Below are 27,166 nucleotides of genomic sequence, written 5' to 3'. Positions count from 1 at the left end.
GAAATACCTTTATGAATTTCTCATTTAATATCTCAACTATACTCACTGCAGTGGTTATCATTCTACCATGTTCACTAATCAGTATCATCCTTCCATAATCATTCTTTCTTCTACTAGAAAGAATGATTATGGAAGGACTCTAGGATTTCTTTTGGCCTCATTAGCTAACTGCTGCCACTGCACTTTTGCTCCCCTTAACAAATAAATGACCTTTCTTGCCTGCTCTGTGTATTCCATCTCACATGTGCTGCTCCATGATGCCTTTTTCTTCCAGATTGCATGCCTAACTTCTTCAGTCATCCATTTTACATCTATCTTATTTAATCTCCTGACCTTTGGAATACATTCAGATATTGCCTCTGCCAGATAGTTTGTGAGTAGGACCCAAGCAGCATTGATTTTCTTCCCATCCAATTCCATGATATAGCTGCAAGCTGTCTCCTGAGCTTGTCATAATCTCCAGCCTTATAGTTCTACATATATCCCTTTCTCACAGAGATCCTCATATGGTTGGCCACTATCCAACTGGGTGAAGACATGACACCTCATTTATAATAACATCTTCTGATGAGATGATCAAATCCAAGATCCTTGATCCTTGTGTGCCCTTTGTTACAAGATAGGTGTCTGTCTTTCAAAAACTTCAGAAATTTATTCTTTGCCTCCAGATGTCTTCATTCCAATCTATATTACCATAATTAAAATCACCTATAATAATAATTAATATTTTCTTTGCCTATACATTTCCAGGTCACTCAACTTCTACCTCACCATACTACCTCAAAACCACTACCACCAATCACGTCTCACTTATTCCAACAATTTTTGGGCTGATGAACTCAATCAGTGCAACAATTTTGTCCTCCTTATTTCAGATACTTCTGGCATTCATATACAAATAATAGTTCACTTCTAGTTCTATAACAAGTCCCATGGACCTCACCTCTTGGATGTAACTCCTTATCTCCTCCTGGCCATTCCTGCTTATCACCAGCAATTCTACAACACCCACCAGACTCATACACTGTCTGCATACCCCAGTACATCTTAAGCTTTTCTTGTCCAATCACACATTCACTTCTTAATCTAGCATATGCACTTTTCATACAGTGTCTCCCTGATCCATACCATTCACAATTCCCTCCTTGATTTCCCCATTTGTCTTGTGTTCCATATCACCTCTTATGTTCTCAGATCTTTTATTGACTGTTGTCATTATTCTCCCTTCTGGCAACAGTCTTTCCAACTAATTCACATCAAAACTATTTAAATACAGTCTGCCTCTGTTATACAGTTCCATCTGTCCTTCAAATTCATCCCACACATTAACAAAATGCACTCCTTTCTCCTTGCAAAGCTCTGTTAGCATACCATTCACGATCTTCATTCGCTGTCTCAACTCATTATTGTTATACCTAGACAAACACTGACTACCTCTCTTACCACACTTTAGCTTTTACTCTCCTCGGTCCATCCATCAGTGGTTCTAACAGGCACTTAAGCACCACGACCTTCCAAGTATTCTTGGATTTCTTAACCATAATTCAAGGATGAGGTGGTTAGCCCTATGCCTCCCGGTGTGTCCTGTGTCTGTAAATGTGTGTGTTCATGGGCTGATTTAACCTGTTCTGGGGGACCTGGGTTTCTGGGTGAAAAAAAAAAACTAACCTCTGCATGAGACCGGCTAACTCACCTTTAGTCAAAAGAGACCAGATAAAGGTTCCTCACATCACTGACGGGAATCGAACCCAGTTCTTTCTGACCAAAGGGCTTCGTCCATACTGACTGAGCTATGGAAGCTCACTCTCCTCAGTAATTTCCTTATATCTAACCTCACATTCTTCTTGTTTGCAACCAAATCATTCATTCCTACTACCATTATCAACTCTTTTGATCACTTATTCCTCATATCCAATGCCTCTATCATTCTGCTCATTCTACTTCCAGGAAAGGTGCACAAAGTTTCACCTTGTGCACCTTTTCACTTACCACACACACCTCTAATAATTGAATCCCATATAGAGCTACTCTTGAATAATTTGATACCGATTTCAAATGGCTATCTTTTGTTCCGTTCTTCCTTATTTCACTCCTCATATACTTCATCTCTTGCTCATCATTACCAACTCTGCTTTCATCTCTTCAGTCACTTTTTCACTGCCATGCAAGTGCAAGTTGCACTCCTGCTCTCTTACCATTATCATCAGCTGCATCATCTTTGTCACACTTGCATTCATAGCACTTTATCATTTTTGAAAATTCTGCACCACTTACATTCATTTTCATGCCAATATTCATTTCATTGCCATTTTGTTCATTCTCAAAGCCACACACACACAACCACAAACACTGCCTACCAATCATAGCTATCATACAACAAAATTTAATTGACACACTATCAATATTGCTAACCAACAAATATAAAATTTTAACTTATCTTTGTGCAGCTCTGAACAATTGTCCTATCTTCTGATATAGTCTTTGTACCAGTTTTTATTTTATTTTATTTTTTTAGTACTGATTTACTTCAAGAGTGGAAGAGGACAGAGAGAAAAAGTGAGAAGCCAAGAGAGTTGTTGCACAAGTGAAGGCCATGGCATATCAAGACCTTTATGATCAATTAGAAACAAAGGAAGGACAGAGAAAGATTTATCGATTGGCAAAATGTAGAAATAAGGCTTCAAAGGACATCGTACATGTGAGGCAGATCAAAGATGCTGAAGAAATAATAATATGGAGGGATGTGGACATAAGGAACAGATGGAGAATATACTTTGAGGGACTTTTGAATGAGAAAAATGCGAGGACTCACAGAGATGATGGGCAGCTTTCTGAGGGGATCGTGCAGAACATCAGTAAAGTGGAAGTGAAGGATGCCATGAAGAGGATGAAGAATGGAAAATTGGTGGGCCCCGACAGGATTCCAGTGGAGGCATGGAAGGCTCTGGGGGAAGAGGGAATTGACCTACTGTGGGACCTGTTTATGAAAGTTTGCCAACAGGAAAATATACCCGAGGAATGGAGGAAAAGTACTCTTGTCCCCATCTACAAGGGTAAAGGGGATGCACAAGACTGCAAGAATTACAGAGGAATAAAGTTAATGTCCTACACAATGAAAATCCTAGAAAGGGTTCTTGATGGAAGACTGAGGAAGGAGGTGGAGATTGCAAAGGAGCAATTTGGCTTCATGCCTGGTCGATCGGCCACAGATGCTATCTTTGGGGTATGACAGATGATGGAAAAGTTTCAAGAGAAGCAACGGGAGCTACATCTGGTATTTATTGATCTGGAGAAAGCATATGATAGAATGCCAAGGCAAGGAGTCTGGAGGTGTCTGAGGGAGAAGAAGGTACCGGAGAAATATGTCAGGTTGGTGCAGGAGATGTACAGAGAAATGTGAAGACAACTGTTCGAACCTGCCTGGGAGTGACAGAAAGTTTTCCAGTGACAGTTGGCTTGCATCAAGGGTCTGCATTAAGTTTGTTCCTGTTTAATATTGTGATCGAGGTGGTGACGGAGGAAGTGAGAGAAGATGCACTGGACTATGTTGTATGCAGATGACATCGTGCTGTGTGCAGAATCAAAAGAAGAAGTGGCAGCCAAACTGGAAAGTTGGAGGAAAGTACTGGAAGAGAGAGAGGTATGAGATTGAGCAGAAGTAAGCCCGAGGATATGTGTTGCAAAGTGGATGGCGGCCAGGAGACAGATCTGGAGCTGGAAGGGAATGTCATCAGGAAGGTCAGTGACTTTAGATACTTGGGTTCAACAATGAAAGAGGATGGTGAGGCTGAGAAGGAAGTGGGATGCAGGATGGAGGAACTGGAGAGAGAGAGGGCTGGAGTGCTATGTGATAAGAGGGTGCCGATCAATCTAAAAGGCAAAATTTACAGAACAGTAGTGAGACCAACTATGACGTATGCTTTGGAAACTGTGGCCCTGAGGAAAAATAACAGCAGGATGGAGGTAGCAGAGATGAGAATGCTTAGGTGGATGTGCGGTGTGATCAGAAAGGATCATCTGAGAAATGACTGTAAGGGGAATGGTGAAAGTTACGAACTTAGGAGCAAAGATACAGGAGGCAAGGTTGAGATGGTTTGGTCATGTGATGAGGAGGGAGGAAGAGTATGTGTGAAGAAAAGTCATGCAGATGGATGTGCAGGGGAGGAGGAAGTGCAGGCGGCCAAAGAAGAGATGGAGGGAGATGGTGGAGGAGAACTTGGATGTGGCTACAGCCCAAGACAGAAAGTTGTGGAGGAGACTCCCCACAAACAGTGACCCTACTTAAGTGGGAAAAGCTGCAGAAGAAGAAGAAGTTTACTTCTAGTTGGATCTTTAAAAACTACTGTCGTCGATTTTTCTGTTGAGATTATCATTTCAAAATCATTAGCTTCCTTTAAGTTTTAAATAGCTTTACATGTTTTTGTTCAGGATCAGTAATTCACCGAGTCATCTGTAAAAAGAAGTATGTAATTCATATTATTATTATACAGGTATCTCCATGGAGTCAGCAGACTCATCACAGGAGATCCATTATTCACACAATACCTATCATACCTCTCCCCTCTCCTTAAACTCATTCACTGATGAAGCACAACTATCTCTGGAAACCCATTCCACCCACTCACCACCCTCCAAGCAATTAATTTAGTCTTAACACCCTTGCTAACCACATTCTTACACAATTTCCATGGATGAACCCTTGTTCTCTCCCTTCCTGCCATGTACAGAAAAAAAGTCTTCAGTTTCAATCTTATAAATCTCCTTGAACAAGTCATATGATTCTATCACATCTCCTCTTTTTTTTTTCCTTTCCCTATCAGCTAGTTTTTTAAACCCACAGAGTGCCAATCTATTCTCATGGGGAGTATTCCATAGCCCTACAACAATCACTTGCCTCTGGATCCTCTCCATCACTTCATGCCATGGAATCCAGGTATACAGGTGTGTGTACAGTAATCCAGAAGAAGAAGAGAACACAAACACATAATCTGATGTGATGTTTTTGCTACCTTTGCAATATGCCCAATTCCCTGTCCACAATCACCCCAAGTCCCTGACCTTATCAGTTTCCTACAGTTCAGTTCTATCAATATAGTGCACAGTTTGTGATCTCTTCTTCTTCTTCCCAAAGTGCATCACCTTACACTTGGTCACATTAAACTGGCAGCCATTTAACTTAGCCATTACTGTTAGTCGATTTAAGTCTTCTACAGGATATGTGCATCACCTTCATTTATCATTGCTCTTCCCAGTTTAGCATTATCAAGAAACAACTGAAAGTTTCCTCAAATCATTTCCTACATCATTGATGTACAAATTAAATAACGGAGGATCAAGTACTGACCCCTGTGGTACACCACTGGTCACCTGCCTTCTACTGGACTCAGCTCCTCCATAAATGTTTTGATATCTGTCCATCAGCCACCCTCTAATCAAAATCACCACTTTCATATCCATCCCAATTTGCTCCAGTTTATTCAATAGAGTTGTGTGTGGAATCCTGTCAAATGCCTTTGCAAAGTCTAGTAATATCACTGAGTAGCTATTTTCCCTTATCCAACTCCATTGTTACTTTATTATAAAAAAAGTAAGCAAATTACAAAAGAAACACCTATCCTTCACAAAACCTTATTAAAAGGTAGTTCAGACCTTGGTGTTCTTTTTATTCCATTAAAAAAAAAAATCCGCTAATATCTTTTATTCTTTATAGGGAATAGGAGAGGCTGTTTTAGTCCTGTCCATCTTTTGAAGACTCAGGGAGCAATTCATTTTATTATTATTTCATTTAATTATATTAAATAGTGTTCCCGATAAGGACATCACTATCTATCTTAGTTTATTTCTCTCCAAGATGATAGTTCACCTCGGAGAGGGTAGTTCAGTACCTTGGTGTTTCTTTTTATTCCATTTAAAAAAAAATTGCTAATACCTTTTATTCCTTATTATTATTGTATGGGCACCTTCCTGGAGTCCGAAGACTCATCGCAGGAGACCCAAACTATCCATACAATCTATCATACCTCTTCTTGAACCCATTAACAGAAAAAGTACTAACAACCGACTCTGACAACCCATTCCATTCATTCACAACTCTCCAAGTGAAAAATCTTGTCCTCACATCCCTACTAACCACACTTTTACTCAACTTCCAGAGATGATTATTTCTGCCCCTTATAGCCAAGTGCTGAAACATTTCACCTACACCAGTCCTATAAAACCCTTTAAGTATCTTAAATGTTGCTATCATATCCCCTCTTTTTTGCCTATCGACCAACTCCTGCAGTCCACACACACACACACTCAATTCTGTCCTCATAGGGAACATTCCACATACCACTCACCAATTTATTCGCTCACTTCTGAACTTCTCCACTGCTTCCTCATCCCCAAGAAACCCAGGAGACCGGACCTGGGCACAGTAATTCAGTTGTGGATGTATCAAGGCCTTAAAAAAAGAGGAATAGCAAATTCCTTATCTCTACTTGTTAGTGTGTTCTTCAATAGTCAAATAATCTCATGAGCTGCTTTAGCAACCTTATATCCTGGAGTACATTTCCATCAATGTGGTACTTTTAATTGAATCTATTTATCCTAAAATGCATAACTTTACATTTCTCCACGTTAAACTGATACCCATTATCTTTTGCCCATACTGATAGCCTATTTAAATCATCCTGTAAGCTCTCTATATCTCCTTGATTAACTATTACTGTATACCTAATTTTGCATCATCAGCAAACAACTGAATATTTCCTTTCAGGTTATTTTCTATATCATTTATGTACAAATTAAACAGCACTGAACTTTATAGCACAGCACCAGTCACTTGTTCTTACCTCAATTCTGCCCCTCCATATACCACTTTTTGATATCCATCCAGCAGCAACCCTCTTATCCACTTACCTAGTGTCACGTCCATCCCCGTTTGTTCTAATTTGTATAACTGCTCCATGCAATATTCTGTCAAATGCCTTAACAAAATCCAGCAAAACAATCGTGTATCCATTTCCTTTATCCAACTCAGCTGTTGCTCTATTGTAAAAAGTTAGTAAATTACTAAGGCATGACCGACCCTTCACAAAGGTATGTTGACCCTCATACAGTATCATATTTTTATCTACCCATTATTGAATTCTCTTTTTGACCAGTTTTTCTAGTACTTTTTCCACCATGCCTGAGATGCTGATTGGTCTATAATTTGCTAATGCAGTCTTATAATCTCCCTTATGCAAGGGAATTATTTTGCCCTCTTTCTACTCCCTTGGAAATGTTTCAAAAGTGAGTGCCTTAATTAGGTGAGGAGAGCAGAGCAATATTAGTAGAGTGGACAGTATCGATGGTAGGATGGAAAATGTCAGAATTAATGTTGAATGTGTGACAATAGAAATATAGATGAATGAAATGGACATAAATAAAGAAACAGCACACTTGAATGTAATCCTTCATAGGACAAAGTGCAAAACTGAAATGTTGCAGAAGCAGCAAGAGTTTAGGAGGATCTGAGAAGAGGAAGAAGCAGGTGGTCCAAAGTAATAATAAAGACCGAGCGAACAAATGAGAAAAGCAAGTTAGGGAGAAAATTATGTACAGAGACTCAGTGATCAGTGACCAGGGCTGAGACTTAAATTAAAGAGCCTAGTCAGAGGTATTGCCAGTTCCCTTGCACATTCTTGCAGAACTCTAGCTGATATCACATCTAATCCCAAGCTATATTTACCAATTCATCCACCTCTATTCCCACATCAACTATTTTATCTGCTTCTATTTCCTCATGACCATCATCACTCATTAAGGTTAATCTTCCATAGTCATTCTTCCTCTTACTTGCCACATAACGAAAGAACTCTTTGCAATTTCCCTTTGGCCTGCTTAGCTAGATTCTTCTTGTAATCTGATTTTGCTTTCCTTACCATACTGGTCACCCCTTTCTCCTTATATACCCTCCACAGCATTTTCTTTTTCTGACTCATGCTTAATATATTATTGATCCATCTAACTCCTACATAATAAGAGATATGGAAGAGAGATAGGTGAAGAGATGCATGAGGAATATAAGACACAGGCCAGAAGAGTGACTAGTGTGGTAAGGAAAGCGAAACTGGAATATGAGAGGAGATTGGCCCTAAGATCCAAAGAAAATCCTAGGGAATTTTTTAGCTATGTGGCCAGTAGGAGGAGAAATGACTGTGGAAGAATGATATTGTGGGATAAAAATGGGAATAGAGTGACTGATGCAGAGGACGTAGTGGAATTGTTCAATGACCACTTTATTGGAGTATTTCATCCTGGAGGAGTCAGTTTTAATGCTAGAGTTCAAGGTTTAGAGGTACAGAAGGAGAGTGTGTTTCAGATACTGAGAACTCTGGATGTCAATAAAGCTTTTGGACTGGATGGTATTTCACCACGAGTTTTGAGAGAATGTGCTAGGGAACTGACAGTGCCTTTAACCTGGCTTTTCAATGAAAGTCTGGCTTCGGCAAAGGTGTCCAGGGAATGGAAGGAAGGTAAGATAGTGCCATTGCATAAGGGTGGTAACAGACTGGAAGTGTCTAATTATAGACCAGTTTGTGTGTCATCAGTAGTTGTTAAGATCTTGGAGAAAGTAGTGAGGGACCATATACAGCACTGGGCAGATGAGGGTAATGTTATCTGTGAGAGTCAACATGGATTTGTGAAAGGGCGCTCTTGTTTTAGCAATATGCTAGCCTTTTATAATAAAGTTACAAGAACATTAGATGAGGGAAAGGCATATACTGTAATTTTCTTAGACTTAGCAAAGGCATTTGACAGGGTGCCACATGATAAGCTGATATTTAAGTTGCAACACATGGGTCTGGATGTCAGATTGGTCAACTGGATTCAGGATTGGCTGTCTGATAGGTATCAGAGAGTTGTGTATGGTGGAGCAGTTTCAAGGAGACAGAAGGTTACAAGTGGGGTTCCACAGGGCTCAGTACTGGGACCTATATTGTTTAACCTTTATATCAATGACATTGCCAGTGGATTGCAAGGGGATATTCAGTTGTTTGCAGATGATGCGAAGCTGGGAAGGATTATTAGTAATAGTGCAGATGTGGTAGCCCTGCAAGAGGATTTGAATAAGCTTGATAGATGGGCAAATTAATGGGGGCGTCAGTTTAATGCAGCAAAATGTAAGGTCTGGAGGTTTGGGAAACATCGATGGGATGCTGCATTCTCTATGGGAGGAGTTATACTGGAGGAAGTTGGGGAGACAAGAGATCTGGGGTTGATGATTGATAGAAACCTGAAGTTTAGGGGACATATTGCAAAGGTGGTGAAGGTAACACAGAGGATTGCTGCAATTATGAGAAGGACACTGACCTGCAGAGATAAGAGGGTTATCATTCCGTTGTATAAGTCTCTGATCAGACCACACTTGGATTATTGTTCTCAGATTTGGTCCCCAGGATTTAAAGGGGATAAATTAACTGTGGAAAAGATACAAAGGTGGATGACAAATATGGTCTCAGGAATGTACAAGGATAGTTATGAGAATCGGCTGAGGGAATGTGGACTGGAGAGTTTGGCAGATAGAAGAAGGAGAGGTGATATGATTGAGACTTTTAAACTGTTGAGAGGTGGTTACAGGGTTGACACTGGGGAGTTCTTTCACTTGGTTGAACAGCGGGAAGGAGTGATGACAAGAGGCCATCCCTGGAAGTTACGAAAGGAAACTGTGAGCAAGAGGGTGAGGAGTGGTTTCTTTGCATGGAGGGTGGTTGAGCCATGGAATGCATTGCCTGATAGAGTGGTGAGGGCGAGAACGGTCAATGAGTTTGAGTGGTATGATAGATTTTGTGTTTCTTAGGGGGGAACCTCCCCTCGATGAGTCTTGACAGACTTTATGTTCTTAGGAAGGACCTCCCACGATGAGTCTTTTGACTCCATGGAGGCCTGAATAATAATAATAATAATAATAATATCTTATACATTTTATATACTTATATATTTTAATATATTTCATTATTAATATATGCTTTTAAAATATGTTCAATCTAATGGACTTAGTCCATTAAATTGAGAGCCTACTGTATTGCCTACTGTAGAGCTTACTGTATAGACTATGTATTGCTCTGTATAATGTTCCATTTACTCCATATAATTGTACTGATGTCCCTGTAGTGCAGTGGATAGTGCGTTGTACTTCTAATCCAAAGGTCCCGGTAGGGATGAATATTTTTTTCCGCTTTAATTAAACTAGTAGTTTAAAGATATGATTGATAGTGTAGCATGGTGCCAATGCTACAAAAAAAATGCTGACCTGACCAAGACTTCGCCATCTTTGTTCAAAAACATTAATGTAAAGGAATTCGTCCAGTGTGACATGTGTGGTATGTATGCATTCCTGAAAGAGGCTGGAGTTTGGTTAGATAATGACAGTGGTGGGAGAGTGAATTTAGATTAAGAGTGAGTGACCTGCAGAGGGAGATTGAGTTGAAAGAGGAGGTGGAATGTCTTGTGAATGAGAGCAGAAGTATTAAAGATAAGATTAGGAGAATGGAAGAGATAAATGCAAGGAGAATCAGAGTAGGAGAGAGAGAGAATTTAGGGAGTATGAGTGAGCGGTATGGGGGTGCTAGAATAGGAGAGAATGGAAACATTAGAAGAGCGGGAATGAGAGCGAGGTATGGGAATGCTAACAGACGAGAGGATGGAAACAGTAGGAGAGACGGAATGAGAGAGAGATATGGAAGTGCTAGAAGAGGAGAGAATGGAAACGGTAGGAGAGACAGAATGAGAGAGGGATGTGGAAGTGCTAGAAGTGGAGAAAATGGAAACAGTAGGAGAGAGGGAATGAGAGAGATGTATGGGAGTGCTAGAAGAGGAGAAAATGGAAACAGTAGGAGAGAGAGGTATGGGGATATCAAGAGGATATTCTCTACTCTACTATACTTTAGTAACTTCGTGCTTTGCTTCAAGGTTCTGTATGTCCTTGAAAGGTCGGCCCTGAAATTGAATCGCAATACAAATATCGCTAGTCTATTTAGTAGACACTCAGCTGTCTTCCGTAGCTATAATTGTTATTCTACAACTTATTAGCTAACCGCCTTTCGACTAGTAGACTTTATTTAGCTGCTTGAGTGACTTGCCGACTCGCTATTATCGCACTGTGATTCCCGAATGCCTGATTCCAACCTAATGCCAATCTCTCTCTAATAAATCTCTAATCTCCTAACTAATTCATAATTCCAGCGTTCGTCGCTTATATATCTGTTTTTCCCACCAAAATTGTTCTCGTGATCTAAAACTCTTTTCAATAACTCTTCTCCTCACGTTGTGTTCCAATTCTCGCGCTCGCTTACTTGCATACGTTTCCATGACAACAAAACAAAATATAATAAAATTGAGCTATTGCATAACGCTAAACTTCTACAAGTAGGAATAAATAGAAAATATTAACATTTCAATTAATGCGCAGTTAAAATATTGAATACAAATTCTTATAATATTAACATAGTAATAAATAAAATAGTTTAATAATATTTAATACAGTCACAGTCTTTTCATTATTAATACATATATCTTTGATTAAATAATTAAATGTTAGATAAAATTAAAGTAGTTATATGAATATTAAATTATAAACAAGTGAATTACATTAAATAATATTTACAAGTCTAGCCTTTGTGATGGAAGATCATGTTGGATTCTGAATCAAATAATAATTACTCCAATCTCTATATATTCAGAATCCAACAGTATGTATGCATTCCCGAAAGAGGCTGGAGTTTGGTTAGATAATGATAGTGGTGGGAGACTGTACTGAAAGTGAGGAATTGAAGTGTGAGTCAGGTCGTAAGATAGTTGTTGTAGAAGAAAGCAGAATGTGAGAGAAATTAGTGGTTTGACAGTGACAGTAAATTGTGATGTTGTACAAGATAGCAATGAGAGAGCAGTGATGAAAGAGAGAGTGGAAGTAATTATACAGATATGGAGTAATTATACATAATTACTCCAATCTCTATATATTCAGAATCCAACAGTATGTATGCATTCCCGAAAGAGGCTGGAGTTTGGTTAGATAATGATAATGGTGGGAGATTGTGCTGAAAGTGAGGAATTGAAGTGTGAGTCAGGTCGTAAGATAGTTGTTGTAGAAGAAAGCCAGAATGTGAGAGAAAATAATGGTTTGACAGTAAATTGTGATGTTGTACAAGATAGCAATGAGAGAGCAGTGATGAAAGAGAGAGTGGAAGTAATTATACAGAGAGAGAAAATGGTTTGAATGATAAAAAAAATGAGAAATTAGCTGTAATGAGTGAGATTGCATGGTTACATGGAGTAATACACAGTGCGAAGCAGCAGTTGAAAAGACTGCAAAACTCTTTCCCGAGCGCCTCGGCAAACTGAAATAAGCAAGTGTATGATTGGGAGTGTTTCAGAAATGAAGGAAAGAGTGTTCTACGGTGACTCATTAGTAAGAGGTGTGATAGATGAGAGTTTAACTAAATCGTTCTTACCGGGTGCGAAAATTAAGGATGTAAGTGAGAGTATTAGAGCGCAGAAGCAGAGGGTGAAAGAAATGATAGTCATAACGGGAATGAATGACTTGAAAGGAGATAAATTTGATATGATAGAGGACATGAAGGAATTATCAGAGGTAGCAAAAGAAAAGAGTGACAGAGTTAGGATAGTGAGTCTGCTGCCGCTGTATGACAGAAAAGAGCTTAGGAGGAGGGCCATAATCGCAAATGACTTTATGTGCAGGTTATGCAGACGGTGTGATGTGGAGTTTGTGGATGTCTGGAGTGAGTTTGATGGACGAAAGGATTTGTACAAGATGGATGGCTTACATTTGAATGTATTTGGTGTGCGAAGACTGGAAAAAGTGTTGCTGAGTGAAGTGAGAGTGGATGTGCAAAATCAGGGAAACTAGAACTATTAAGGAGGGGAGGAAGTGGATATGCAGACATCAGTGAGGCAGTTGAGTGTAAGAATGTTTATAATGTGCCCGAGCCAGTACGAAGGACAAGAAATCAGAATTCGATAGTTAGTATAACGCATCAAGATAGGGGTGGGACAAATGGACGTCTGCATTTCATGTATACTAATGCCAGGAGTATTAGGAACAAGAAGGAAGAATTTTTTGGCCTTGGTTGGCTCTTCCTGGCCACAGGTTATTGGCATTAGTGAAACATGGCTGACAGAAGATATAGTTAGTGGGATAGAATGTGTAGGGTAGAGTGTGTTCAGGAGGGACAGAGAGAATAAAATGGGGGGAGGAGTGTTATTAATGATAGCTGATGAACTGCAACCAAGGAGAACAGAAGTTGTATTGCAGGATAGTGAAAAGAGCTCATTTGAGGCTATTTGGTGTGAGATTGAGACTAACGGAATAAAATGTACAGTTGGGTGCTGCTATAGACCAGGTGATGGAATAGATGGTGGAGATAGTATGCAGAGGCAAATTGATGAAATGAGTGGAAGGAGGGTAATTATTATGGGAAATTTCAACTATGGTAACATTGGTCGGAAGGAGGAGAGGACACATGTGAGGAAGGAACTGGATTTTATTCAATTACTGAGGGATAACTATCTGAGACTGCATGTAATGGAAAATACTAGAGGTTCGAGAGTGCTTGACCTAGTAATAGCATCTGAGAATTTGACTGTAATGAATATGACTATGTTTTGCCACCTATTGGTGAGAGTGATCATAGGGTCTCGACCTGAGAGGTGGCTAAATGTGTGAAATTTTCAATTAAAACAGGGTACATGTGGAATTACCGGGCTGGCAAGTATGACAAGCTTAGGAGATTGCTTGGTTCAGTGCCATGGCATGTAAAACTGCAAGGGCTGGATGTTGATAGGGCATGGGAAGTGGTCAAGGAGCATTTGCAGGAGGTTATGGCTGACTGTATACCTAGAGTCCGAATAGTAAATCTAGTAGGGATTAAATGGATGAATAACACCATTAAACTTGAGTTGCAAAAAAAGAAACAACTGTGGAAGGAATTTAAGGAGAAAGGTGACCTGCAGGTGCAGGAACAGTATAAAGCTTAGGCCAGAAAGGTAACAAGGATGGTAAGAAAAGCAAAAGAGGATTATGAAAGAATATTGGCCATGCAAGCTAAAAAGAATCCCAAACAGTTCTTTCAATATGCTGCTAGTAAAAGAAAAACTGTACACGACAGAATGATTTTAAGGAACGCCGATGGGAGGGAGATCACTGAATCAGTCGATATAGTGGAATTACTGAGTGAGCACTTTGCAAGAGTATATCATCCAGGTGGTGACATTGAAGGAATGAAGGAACCATTAGTTTATATGGGAATTGTGGTGAATGAGATGGAGGTGAATAGTCTATTACAGAACCTTAATGCGAATACATCTATAGGATTGGATGGTATATCAGCACGGGTCTTACATGAAGCAGCTAAAGAATTGTCACTGCCCTTGACCTTATTGTTTAATCTGAATCTCGGGTCTGGTTTAGTCCCAAAGGGGTGGAAAGAGGGGAAAATATTCCACTTCATAAAAGAGGATCCAAGACTACTGTTACAAATTACCGACCGATCAGCATATCAGGAGTCATCAAGGTCTTGGAAAAAGTAGTCAAGGGAAAAATACAGGAATGGATTGATGAAAATGAGATACTGTATGGGGGACAGCATGCTTTTGTGAAGGGTAGATCATGCCTCAGTAACTTGCTCAGGTTTTATAACACAGTGACAGCTGAACTGGATAAGGGTAATAGGTTTACAGTGATACTGCTTGACCTGGCTAAGGCCTTTGATAGGATACCAAATGGAAGTCTAATCCATAAACTGCAATATATGGGAATGGATATAGGGTTGGTGAGATGGAAAGGAGGGTGGTTGATGGAGAGATACCAGAGAGTAGTTTACTCAGGAGTAGAGTCCAAAAGACGACCTGTGACTAGTGGTGAGCCGCAGGGTTCTGTTCTTGGACCACTGCTGTTTAATTTGTTCATTAATGATATAGGGAAGGATCTGAGAGGAATGGTTCATTTTTTCGCTGAGATGCTAAGTTGGGAAGGGCAATAGTGAATGCAGAAGATGTCAAAATTTTGCAGAATGATTTGGATAGATTGGAGGTCTGGGCTAAGGAGAATGGATGTCAATTTAATGTGGCAAAATGTAAGGTTATGCATTTTGGGGTGAAAAGATTAGCAGCAGTATATCACATTGGTGAAACTGTACTCCAGGAGATTGTTGAGGCCAGGGACTTGGGAGTATTGGTGGATAGGGAGTTGAAGTTTAGGGGGAACATTGCAAAAGTGGCTAAATCAGCTCATCAAATCACTTGGATGCTGAAGAATACGAGCAGAGATAAACAAGTTATTGTTCCTCTGTATCGAGCCTTGATAAAACCCCATCTTGATTACTAGATCTGGTCACCTAGGTTTCTTCTTGATGGGGAGGAGGTTGAGAGGATCCAAAGGTGAGTGACCAAGATGATAGCAAGTCTATGGAATGAACCTTATGAAAACAGGTTGAAGATTTGTGGGTTGCAGAAATTGGTTGATAGGCAGAAAAGGGGAGATATGATTGAGACATTCAAATTGCTGAAGGGTTATATCCTCTTAATTCAGAGGATATCAATAATATCCTCTGAATTAATCTATAGGATTAATTCAGAGGATATTTTTGAGAACAGGACTAGTGGTGGGAGGACTTGGGGACATCCATGGAAGCTGGGCAAGAGTGTGTTTAGTAAGCTGGTTAGAGCTGGGTTTTTTACTTTTAGAGTGGTGAACGAGTGGAATAAGCTGCCTGAGTCTGTTGTGGGTGCTATGACAGTGAATGAGTTCAAGGCAAAGTATGATAGATACTGTCTGAATGTCAAATAGTTGTGATGGACATGATGTTTAGGGCCTCCCTCGATGAGTCTAAGGAGTCTCCCGTAATAATAATAAGAATACATCCTGTACATTATAAGTTCATTATTAATATATGTTTTTAAAATATGTTCAATCTAATGGCCTTTTGGCAATAGCGGACATCTCTTCCCCCAATTAGTCCATTAAATTGGGAGCCTACTGTATAGACTATGTATTGCTCTGTATAATGTTCCATTTACCCCATATAATTGTAGTGTTTTGAAAAGCTTTTCTTTGAGCTCCTGGTCATATGCCTTTTCCAGGTCTACAAAACTTAAGTGCAGATCCTTGTCAGATTCCTGTGATTTTCAACTATTTGCTGTAAGTGAAAATCTGATCTTGATAATTTCTCTGTGGCCAACCCAGCTTGTTCTTCTCCAAGTAGAAATTCCTCTGTAATTCTCACAACCAGCTTGATTCCTTTTTCTATAGATGAGTACTATGAGAGCTCTACTCCAGTCATCTTGGAATTCGACCTCCTGACCAGTTCAGAATTATGCAGTCTAACCACTGCAAAACTTTTATACCTCCATACTTAAGCATTTCTGGTCATATATCATCTACTCCAGCTGCCTTTTCACATTTCAAGTTTTTTGACAGCTTTTTTCTACCTGAAGTATTGATATGTATTCGTCTTGAAAATTTTCTACTGCTATTCTGTCCTTGCTTGTTTCATTTAACAGTCTTTCAGAGAAAACTTAAGGATATCTTAAGATATCCTTAAGTTTTCATGTCACCTTTATCATCTTTGGTTCTTTTTCTAGTATGCTTTCCTCCACCTCCATTTCTAAGCTTTTTCAACAGCCTCCAGAACATTTTGCCACCTTCCTGATAGTTATTTCCTATAATTTTACCAGTCTTCTCATAACTTTTGTTTAGTTACTTTTACACACATAACTTAGCTCTGTTACTTTTACACACATAACTTTGCTCTCTTACTTTGTTTTCTCTATATTGTTTTAGAACATCTGCCAACTTATTTGCTGGGAACTTTGGGTATTCTTTCTTTTTTCCCAGGACATCTTCTTTAACTTCTTGTGTCCATCATGGGGGTTCTTATTTTTCTATTCTTACAGACAACTTCACCACATACTTCCCTATCTAATCAGTCAATGTCTTCAGCGTTTGCCACCGAGATGCCAATGTTCGGTTCTTGTTTTCAAACTGCTTGAAATTTTCTTCAATAATGTTTGTATAGTCTATAGTTTACCAATAGACTATACAAACTTTAATTCTTTAATTAACTTTAATTTACTTATAATATACTTAACTTTAATTCTTTTAAAAAATTTCTTACATACTGTTCTTTTCACTTACTTAGTTTCTTTACTTTTTCTTTTAATTGAAATTACTTTGTGCTAAGCAGGATAAAAATGGACACTTCCAATTTCAAATCCTCTGTACACTCTTGTATCCTGAACTAGCACCAAAATATCAGTATTAATAATGAAATATTTAATGAGGCTTTTCTTATTTCTTGTGTCTTCTCTTTATGTTGGAACATGGCATTAGTAATGACTAGTATGTGTCCTGAGCAGAAATCTAGCAAATACTTACCATTATTATTAGCTTTGCTCTTTTCTCCAATTTTTCTCAAATGTTCCTATATTCATTTCCTACTCTGTTGTTTAGATCTCCAACAAGGGCCACTTTTTCCATTTTCTTTATGTCAGCTGAGTGTTTTAATGACTCAAAAAATTCTTCCATTTCCTCCTTAAAAGAATCCTCTGTGGTACCATAGGCACAAATGTTTCATTGTCCTTTTTCCCCATTTTGAAGTTTGCCCACATTACTCTACTTGAAACTGCCTTCCAATCAAAGAAGTTTATCTTCATGTTTGGTGTTGAATTCTATCACTACATCTTCTTTTCCTTGATCATTATTGCCTGAAAATAACAACCTATAATTATTATATAGTGAATCTCACCTATTTTTGTCTTCTTTGTCTCAGTAATGCCAGTTATGTCCACGTAATACTTTTCTAATTCTTCTGCAAGTTCAAATTCCTTTCCATTAATACTCCTTATACTGATGGTTCCTTTTTCTAGATGTTGAATTGGAGCTTGTTCCAGTAGCTGACTTTTCACTGTTTGCCTGGTTCCCTGATGAAAACAGCAGGGGGCCTTGTTTAATTGGGCAATGCCCTAGCTAGCATGAAGTCTCATCATGTTGTACTATTATATGCATTTGTCATTTAAGCGAATAGGGAGTACAATTTGCTCAGCTGAGTCCCAAATTGCCAGCCCAACACCATGTGACGATGAGGATTGGTTCAATTTGTAAGCTTTTTCAATAGCCTCCAGAACATTTTTTCACCTTCCTGATAGTTATTTCCTATAATATTACCAGTCTTCTCATAACTTTTGTTTAATTACTTTTACACACATAGCTTAGCTCTCTTACTTTTTTTTCTCTGCATTTTTTTAGGACATCTGCCAACTTATTTGCTGGGAACTTTAGGTATGCTTTCTTGTTTTCCAGAACATCTTCTTTAACTTCTTGTGTCTATCATGGGGGTTCTTATTTTATAAGCTCTGCTCAATTCTCCACATTCTTCCTGAAAGGTGATGTAGAAATATCCTCTTAGTTATTTGGGAGAAGACCAAAAATGTAATTATAAAATAATTACTATAAAATGTAATTACCGTATTTTTACGTGTATAAGATGCCCCCATGTATAAGTCGAACCTTAGTTTTTCAAACCGAAAATTAAGAAATCAATATTTTAAACATAAAACAGAACACATTTGATATTTTTTTAAATATTCGAAGTATATTTAGTAATTAAGTAATATTTTTAAGATACATACTAAGAAATTATGCATCACTCTCAGTTCTGTGCATGTCATTTTCTTCAGTGTTTTTTATTTTCAGACATTTTAATGGGCTAGTGCTCAAAATATTGTAAATGCATTAACTTATCCCACCAACAAGTTGCAGATGTATGAATGCTTTCAGAGTTCTGATTGGTTTATTCAGAATCAGCCGTTAATGACGTCATTTGACAGAGTTAACAAAGGCTAGTGATTGGTGGAAGCCTGTTTGCGGAGACAAGGTACCGACAGTTTTGCCATGGCAACTGTGGGTCTCAACCAGTTACCCCCATGTATAAGACGACCCCAATTTTTGGTCTAAAAATTTTGGAAAAAAGTATTGTCCTATTTAGTATGCCCACACTTTGTAGAGCTTCGCTTGGCTTGGTGCCAAGAATAGTTGATTCATGCTGAAGGGGAGAAAGAAATGAAAGATGTATGAATTGGTCGCCAACATGCAAAATCACGTGCTTTCTTGTCTGTTGCTATACTAGTAGCTTGATTTTTGTTGTCGCTTTTTTGCATTATTTTTTTATTATTAATTTGTATGATGGATTGATGGATCCAGTACAGTCAACAAGTTCTGGTGTTAAACCTTTCAGTAGCTCTTGCAAAAGAATATTGAATAATGTGCTGACATTCTGCGATAAAGAATCATTAGAAGGCAGTTTCCTTGTTTCCCTTTCTCAAGTCATAAAACATGCAAGTGCAATTGCGGGCGTATCAGAGTCGACTGTTAAAAGAATTCGTAGGGAATCAAAAGATGAAGGTAAGCCAAAATTTAAATCTCCTTAAAAAAAAAAAAAAAAAAAAAACGCCAGAGAAAGAAAACCATCGAAAACGTAGCTTTGAATGATTTTGATGTATACATTATAAGAAGAAGTATTCACAAATTTTACATGGTCGAGAAAAGAGTGCCAACTGTTCGCCATCGCACCATAACTGGAGATATTGATATGTCAAAACTTTTTAAGCTTTCAGAACAGGCGGTTGAAAGTATTACAGTTCAAAACTGGAGAAAATATTGCTCTCATGTCATCTCATTGGAAAATATGTATTGGGACAGAGATGGAATTATCGAAGAATTATGCGAACCTTGGGTGATCAATTAAAGTGAAAGTGATGGTGATTCGGACACCGATTCAGACGACTATGAAGATTAAAAGGATTTGATAATGGTATTTTTTTTTTCCAACCTTTTTTTGCATGGGTTTGTTAAAAGAGTCACAACAAGTCATAAATAATTAATCTGTTTAGGACATTGAAGTGTCTCAGTTCTCTCAACTGTAAGTTTGGAATATCTAAATTCATTTAAAAAAATTTCTGTTTTTTTGTATAATTATTTTTGTTTTATGCTATACCTTTTTTTAATTTTGTTAATACTCTACGTACATTTTTTCAACTGTTATACAAGCAAAATAGTTACCACTTTAAAAACTACAGTGTTCGTAAAAGGAAAGCTAAATTTTCCGACCTGTAATAATAAACAAACTCATCCCAGAAGATGGATCGATTACCCTATTATCAGAATGGATTCTCCTTTTTGTGACATGCGCAGAAGTGTCGAAGGGTCTCGAATCTGTGGGCGTACTATACACGGAAAAATACAGTATCCTTTCTTTTAGTGTTGCATGCCAATCAGCATTCGTTTTAGAAATTATGGACTTTAAAACTGTGTTATAAATAACTATTTTAATTTCCCGACATTTTGACCTTCATATTAAGGTCATCATCTGGAGTATACACAAATGTACAAAGACAAGCTGTTACATTTCACACAGTATGCTAAAGAGACAATGATCTGATCAACAGTTATTCTACTGGCATGACCTCTAGTGAAAATATAATATATATGAAGAATAAAATAAAATAATAATATAAATATATAACTATGGTGAAGCTGGCCTTTCTGATCATGCCCTGAACACATTACATACTATACTATACATACTATACACGTTACATATATAGAATTTACTGAAAAAGCACCAGTTGTTTAAATCACACCAAAACATGGTATGAACGTAAATTCAAGAAAGCCTGTGAGATCTTATCAACCACCCTGATCTTAACAATAATGATGGTCTAAAAATCCCAAGCATTTGGAACGCACATATTCTATCCACGGAACCTTTCTCCCTAAGTGTTAACTATAAACAGGACTGTAAATAATCCAGAATCTTAAATTTTAATGGGCTAGTGCCTAATGTCCTAATTTAACAATTGTAATTTTAAACTTAAATTGTACATATTTGGTCTAATGTATTAAAATTAAGAACTTTTATTGCTAAAAGACCATAAGATATAATGATAAAATATACAAAGAGCCAACAAGTTTCACTAGCGACTGTCTAGCATTTTCAAGGCTGTACTGGTGTGAAAACAAATGCATCAAGTTACATGTAAAACATACACTTTAGTAACTGCTTGGCCGTTACATTTGATAATTCGTGTTTGATGGCGTGCATGCGTTCAAATGCTTCAGTCAGAATCTGGTACATGACCACGTATTGTGTAGTTTTTTGCATATTGTAGTTCTGTTAAACTGAGAGAAATGAAGAGATTTTTCCATATGTCTTTAAGAATAGTACCTTGATTTCTATTTAAATTATTGCCTGTGCGTAGCACCACAGCTGCTTCTTTGAAAGTTCTGTGTCTGTAGTCATTCTCGATGTAAGGCATAGAACTGTTTTTCAAATCTATAACATGATTTGATGTTGAGAAATGATGAGCTAAACCAGATGTGATGATTCTATTGTGATTGACATCCCCCACGTTCCTTCTGTCTTATTTCAAAACTTCTAGAAGTCTGACCAATGTAAGAAAGGCCACATGTGCATGGAATTTCATATACTCCAGGAAATTTGAAGAAAGGTACCTCATCTTTGGGTGATCTTAAGATTTGTCTGATCATGGTAGTAGGTTTTAAAACCACTCTGATGTTATGAGCTTTTAACATTCTCGCCAATTTTGTGGAAACTGAATTAATATACGGAATGACAGCTGTGGACACATGTTGGGACACCGTAACACATTGGAGGTTGTCTTTAAATAGCAATTTGTTTAAAATGTTAGAAGGGTATCCATTCAGAGATAGAGTGTTAGCTATTAGTGACAGTTCTCTCTGTACATCTGCTTCTTTCGAAATAGACCTTAAGGCTATATTACGGAGCATATGAATGGTGCTGTGTTTTTGTGATCTATGATGGTTACACGAATAATGTAGATATCAACATTATTCTTCTAATTATCTACCTGTATCTGTGGGTTTCTTGTAAATGGACAGTTGGATATTGTTATCTTCTCTCCTCACGAGGATGTCAAGAAAAGGTAGATCTTTGTTCTTCTCCAGTTCCATAGTGAATTTGATCTTATTGTGTAGCGAGTTGATTTTATTAAGAAACATGAGAAGGTTTTCCATGGTATCCTTCCAGATGATGAACACGTCATCGAAAAGTGTATGTTTTACATGTAACTTGATACATTTGTTTTTACACCAGTACAGCCTTGAAAATGCTAGACAGTGGCTAGTGAAACTTGTTGGCTGTTTGTATATTTTATCATTATATCTTATGGTCTTTTAGCAATAAAAGTTCTTAATTGTCATTTTAAATTAGGACATCATTGTTACTGTAAGAAAATTATCTATATGAAAGAATGTTTCTCTGATGTTATCATAAATAGAATATAGCTTTGATGTAGTTTCTAATTAATTAATCTTTATTTTATTTGCATTATTTTTTTATATATATTTTCACTAGAGGTCATACCAGTAGAACAACCGTTGATCAAATCATTGTCTCTTTAGCCTACTTTGTGAAATGTAACTCAGCTTTTCTTTGTATATTTGTGTATACTCCAGATGAAGACCTTAATATGAAGGTCGAAACGTTGGGAAATTAAAAGTTATTTATAACACAGTTGTAAAGTCCATAATTTCTAAAAAAAAAATAGGGTATATTTTTCTAAATTGTGCTCTCTTCATTTTTCTGTTATTTCAGATAGAAAGCTGGATCATCATCATCATCAAATTCCTGATATGTACTCTCAGGGAGCGTACAGAATAATGAAGGGGTGCTTAAGGGTCAAAGCTATAACTGGGAGGAGACCTCCACATAACCTTTTAGCCAACTGAGGCTTCTCACCCAATGTCCAATCCTGAACTTCTCATGGTGCACCCTGTTAGGTATCTACCCGGATAATGAACGAATGATGGGTATTCACCATGGTTAATGTTAATTAGGTTGATATGCTTGAAAATAAGGATTTTCATGTATATATATCAGCTGAATCAGTGATTTATACTTTTTTTTAAACATTTTGTGATTGACACACTGCAAACATTTCCTTTTGTTACAATCTGTCCTATTTTCCCAAGACCTAACTGAATGATTGAATGAATTCGTTTTTCTGTTATTTCAGATAGAAAGCTGGATCATCATCATCAAATTCCTGATATGTGCCCTCAGGAAGTGTACAGAATAATGAAGGGGTGCTTAAGGGTCAAAGCTATATAACTGGGAGCTGACCTCCACATACCCTTTTAGCCAACGGAGGCTTCTCATCTAATGTCCAATCCTCAACTTCTCATGGTGCACCCTGTTAGGTATCTACCCAGATAATTAATGAATGATGGGTATTCACCATGGTTAATGTTAATTAGGTTGATATGCTTGAAAATGAGGATTTTCATGTATATATCAAATGAATCAGTGATTCAGTTGATTTATACTTTTTTTTAAACATTTTGTGATTGACACACTGCAAACATTTCCTTTTGTCACAATCTGTCCTATTTTCCCAAGACCTAACTGAATGATTGAGCATTCCCTCTTTACACATTGACCACACATACAAACATTTTTATTCTACAGTGTGAGACTACCACTTTGTTTATAGGAGACTTGAAGTGGCTCAAAAAAAAAAAAAAGGTGCCATGTTTGCTTTCTAGAGCAAGGTTTTCAGATTCTAAAAAAAAAAAAAAAAAAAACCACTCTTCTTACACGTCACTCACATTCTTCCCACACCTTTACCGTATTTTACTCGTAACACAAGTCTGTCAACAGATCATTCACCTGTGGAATGATGTGCCAACACAACATTCATCTTTGAACATACACTGGGTTCAAATCGCCCTGTGGGCATGGATGTTTGTGAATGTCTTTAAGTGGAAGATGAATTTCATTGCTTGCTTGGTGTAAGACCATTAACTACCCTTCTTATTGGAGGCCTGAAAAAAATTTTCCATGTTATTTTCTAGAACAGTGTCCAGATTATCTAATCCTTAACCCAGCTGTTTGCAACTTTTTTGTGTGTGGTATTCCATTAAAGAAAGAAGAAACACTATTACCTTTTGCTCTCCTTAATGGTATTCAGATATCTGTCCTTTCATTTTCCTCTCCACTCAAGTCATTTGTTCAAATTAAATCTTTGCATAATTACAGAATTCCTATTTTTCATTCCTTTCTATAGGCCATATTACTATACTCAAAATAATCCCCCCCCCCAATGATGATTATCCTCTTTTTGTTTGATATTAACCTAATTTGTCTTGATAACCTGCTTAACCTATTTCCATTTATTTCTTCCATTCACATTTTCATGTCCTATGTAACACAGTACTAAACACTGTGTTACACAGGACAGTCTACAACTACAACTCTCTAATCTAATCTTTAACTATATACATTCTCACATTCAATCCTATCACTACCGTCTTTCTGAAGGTAGTGATAGGATTGAATCCAGAAATTCTTTCTCTTGATCCTAATACTTCTGGCATTTGTACATAAACAGTGTTATATTCCATTATTGCAACCCCCCCCCCTTTCCATTACCATTTCTGTCCTATAGTGCTATGTCACATTACCTAATCTCCTTGCTTACTACCTGTCCTGCCCACTTTAGCTTCTTTGATTAACTGTATTCATCCTCTTATCAAATAATATTTATCAAGGTACATATCCTCCATTACTCAGGCAATGTGCCTCTAGCATTCAAATCCTGTCAAATCCATTCAAATCATTCAATCCTCTCATTACATTCCACGCATCAGCAAGCGTGTCTTCTTATTCTCTTTACCTGCACATTTCCAACTACAGTAAGAGAATTAAACAAGCTATGGCCTTTAAATTATTTGATATTTTCTTTGGTATTTCTTACTTTAAAGAACTATCCATTTCTTACTATTGGCACTATTATCTACAATCCAGTCTTGTCAGGAAATGTTGGAAGTTTTTTTACTTGGTTATACTATAAATTAAAGATAGCAAGAAATTATATACTTGGTTTAATCCTTTATCCAAGTGTAAGCAAATAAGTTTGCGCTGAACTATTTTCAGGACTGGGGCAACTCATATATATATATATATATATATATAGAAGCTTATGACTTCACATCACCTTGGTATCCCCATAATGCAAAGCACATATCCTTGCAGATATGTATAATGCTATGCATTATGGGAAGGATCACTACCCAGACCGGTTTCGATCTTTATTGAGGTCTCATCAGTGGTAGCCAGACCCAGAGGTGATACTAAGGTTGAAGTAATGCAGAAGTCATATTTTCATATATGAGTTGCCAAAAGGTGTCACACCTTATTATTAAAATACTCTGGATTAGAAATAGCTGTTGGAAGTAAATATCGAAACCAGTCTGGGTAGTGACCTTTCCCTTAATGCATAGCATTATATATACCTGCAAGGATGTGCTTTGCACTATGGGATACCAAGGCAAGTGATGTGAAGTTATAAGCTTCTATATATGAGTTGCCCCAGTCCTGAAAATAGTTCAGGCACAAACTTGTTTGCTTACACTTGGATAAAGGATTAAACCAAGTATATAATTTCTTAGTATCTTTAACTTGTTAGGAACTGCCTAGTAGGCTGAGAATTCAAAAGGTGCTAGATCCAGACTTTGAGCTGAATGGGGAAGATCAGCCAAATGTTGCAATTATATCACTTGTGCACAAACTGGTGCAAGGTTGGACATTCTCAAAAAAGGAGAGAAGACCTCACCACTTTTAAAGTGTCTGATCCAGCATCTAAACTCACATCAACAGCATTGTCTCTAAACACATTTTTCAGATGGGAATGAATTACCCTCAGTCACATTTTCTGCAATAAGGAATTCCATCATTGCCCTCTGCCTCATACATGTATCTGTAACAACTACCATGCTGCACTCTTGTGACTGATCACAGTAAGTAGAGACTACAGTCCGCTCAGTGACATGTAAATATTTCTGTCATGCTTAAGCTGCGTGGGGGGGGGAGAGAAAGTATTACTTTTTTTTCTTGCTGCCATATAATATATACTAATATACTTGCAGAAAAAAAATGTATCAGTTAAGGTTATATCAGTACATAAGCATGTGCATGTTTTAATATATATACTGATTTTATCCTCATTTATACTTCCATTAAATGTGTTCGTAAAACTTTTTTACAAATCTTAATATAGCCAATAATAGGTTTCTTTTCATTAGATACCATTGCTGTCTAGTTATTTACAGTAACTGTTATTTATTTTTTTTTTCTCAATTTTAGGAATGGTATCTAGATGCAAGATATCATAAAGGATTGCACAGAAATCTACTAAAGCAACCTGTACTAAAGCAAAGTGTATAGGAATTCATTAAAGTGCTACTTCATAGTTCTTGACTGACTTCCACACATAAAGCATTTATTGCTAGTTTTGTGCTAGAAATTCATCTTACCAAGTGCACTTGTGTTCTCTTACATAATGCTTATGAGACTATCTTGAGAAGGCAAGTTGTAAGTGGATGTTATATATATGTTTATGTAAAAAATGTTAATTTTACAAAAACTGCTTTCACTAATACATGTGAAATGCAGGCCCACACAAAGTGGTATCTTTGGGCCTCAGTGTACAGTTCATTTTTGGGAGAAGGTTATAGTAAATTTTTTTTTCAGTTATATGTTATGATAATTAAACAAGCACTGAGTGTCTGACCAGTCACTTTTCCCCACCTTTTCTTATTTGTTAAAAGTAAGTCGACATCAAATTCATTATGATATCCATTTCATTCTATGAGGGTGGTCTGAAAAGTTCTCGGCCTCGACCAGAGATGGCAACACTATCGGAGTGATTTTTTTTTCTACATTGGTATATCTGTCATAAGCATCCATGTGAAATTGCAAGTCATTCTATCAAGTAGTTTGTTTTATACAGCTGTCTGAAGCAAAAGTGTTGTCTGTATCCCTTGAAATGGATAAAATTGAGTATCATGCAGTCATAAAATTCTTTGTAAAAGAAGATTTAACGGCAAAAGAAATTCATTCTAAATTCATAAAAATTTATGAGCACTCTTCTCCCTCGTTTTCAACAATTAAGAAATGAGCTGCTGAGTTTAAACGTGGCCATACCAGCCTTGAAGATGATCCATATGAAGGACGTCCAAAAAGTGTAACACCACCAGAAATCATTGATCAAGTGCACGATATGGTATTGGATGACCAATTTC

At 37.5% G+C, this 27,166-nt stretch overlaps 1 protein-coding gene across 6 annotated transcripts in view; it reads left to right on the top strand.

Moving 5' to 3' along the window:
- LOC150107393 (homeobox-containing protein 1-like) overlaps positions 1 to 26,335 on the top strand; it is a 194,725-nt gene extending 168,390 nt beyond the window's left edge. For all 6 annotated transcript variants that reach the window (XM_090391256.1, XM_090391255.1, XM_090391259.1 and 3 more), the window contains one exon: positions 26,229 to 26,335. The gene's annotated coding sequence lies outside the window, so the exon portion shown is untranslated. The remainder of the gene's footprint in view (positions 1 to 26,228) is intronic.
- Positions 26,336 to 27,166: the final 831 nt, after the last annotated feature.

The sequence above is a fragment of the Typopeltis vanoorti genome, chromosome 4 (assembly GCF_054136105.1).
Source record: "Typopeltis vanoorti isolate ZY-2024b chromosome 4, IOZ_Tvanoo_1.0, whole genome shotgun sequence".
NCBI lineage: Eukaryota > Metazoa > Arthropoda > Arachnida > Uropygi > Thelyphonidae > Typopeltis > Typopeltis vanoorti.
This window is presented reverse-complemented; position numbering and strand designations above follow the sequence as displayed.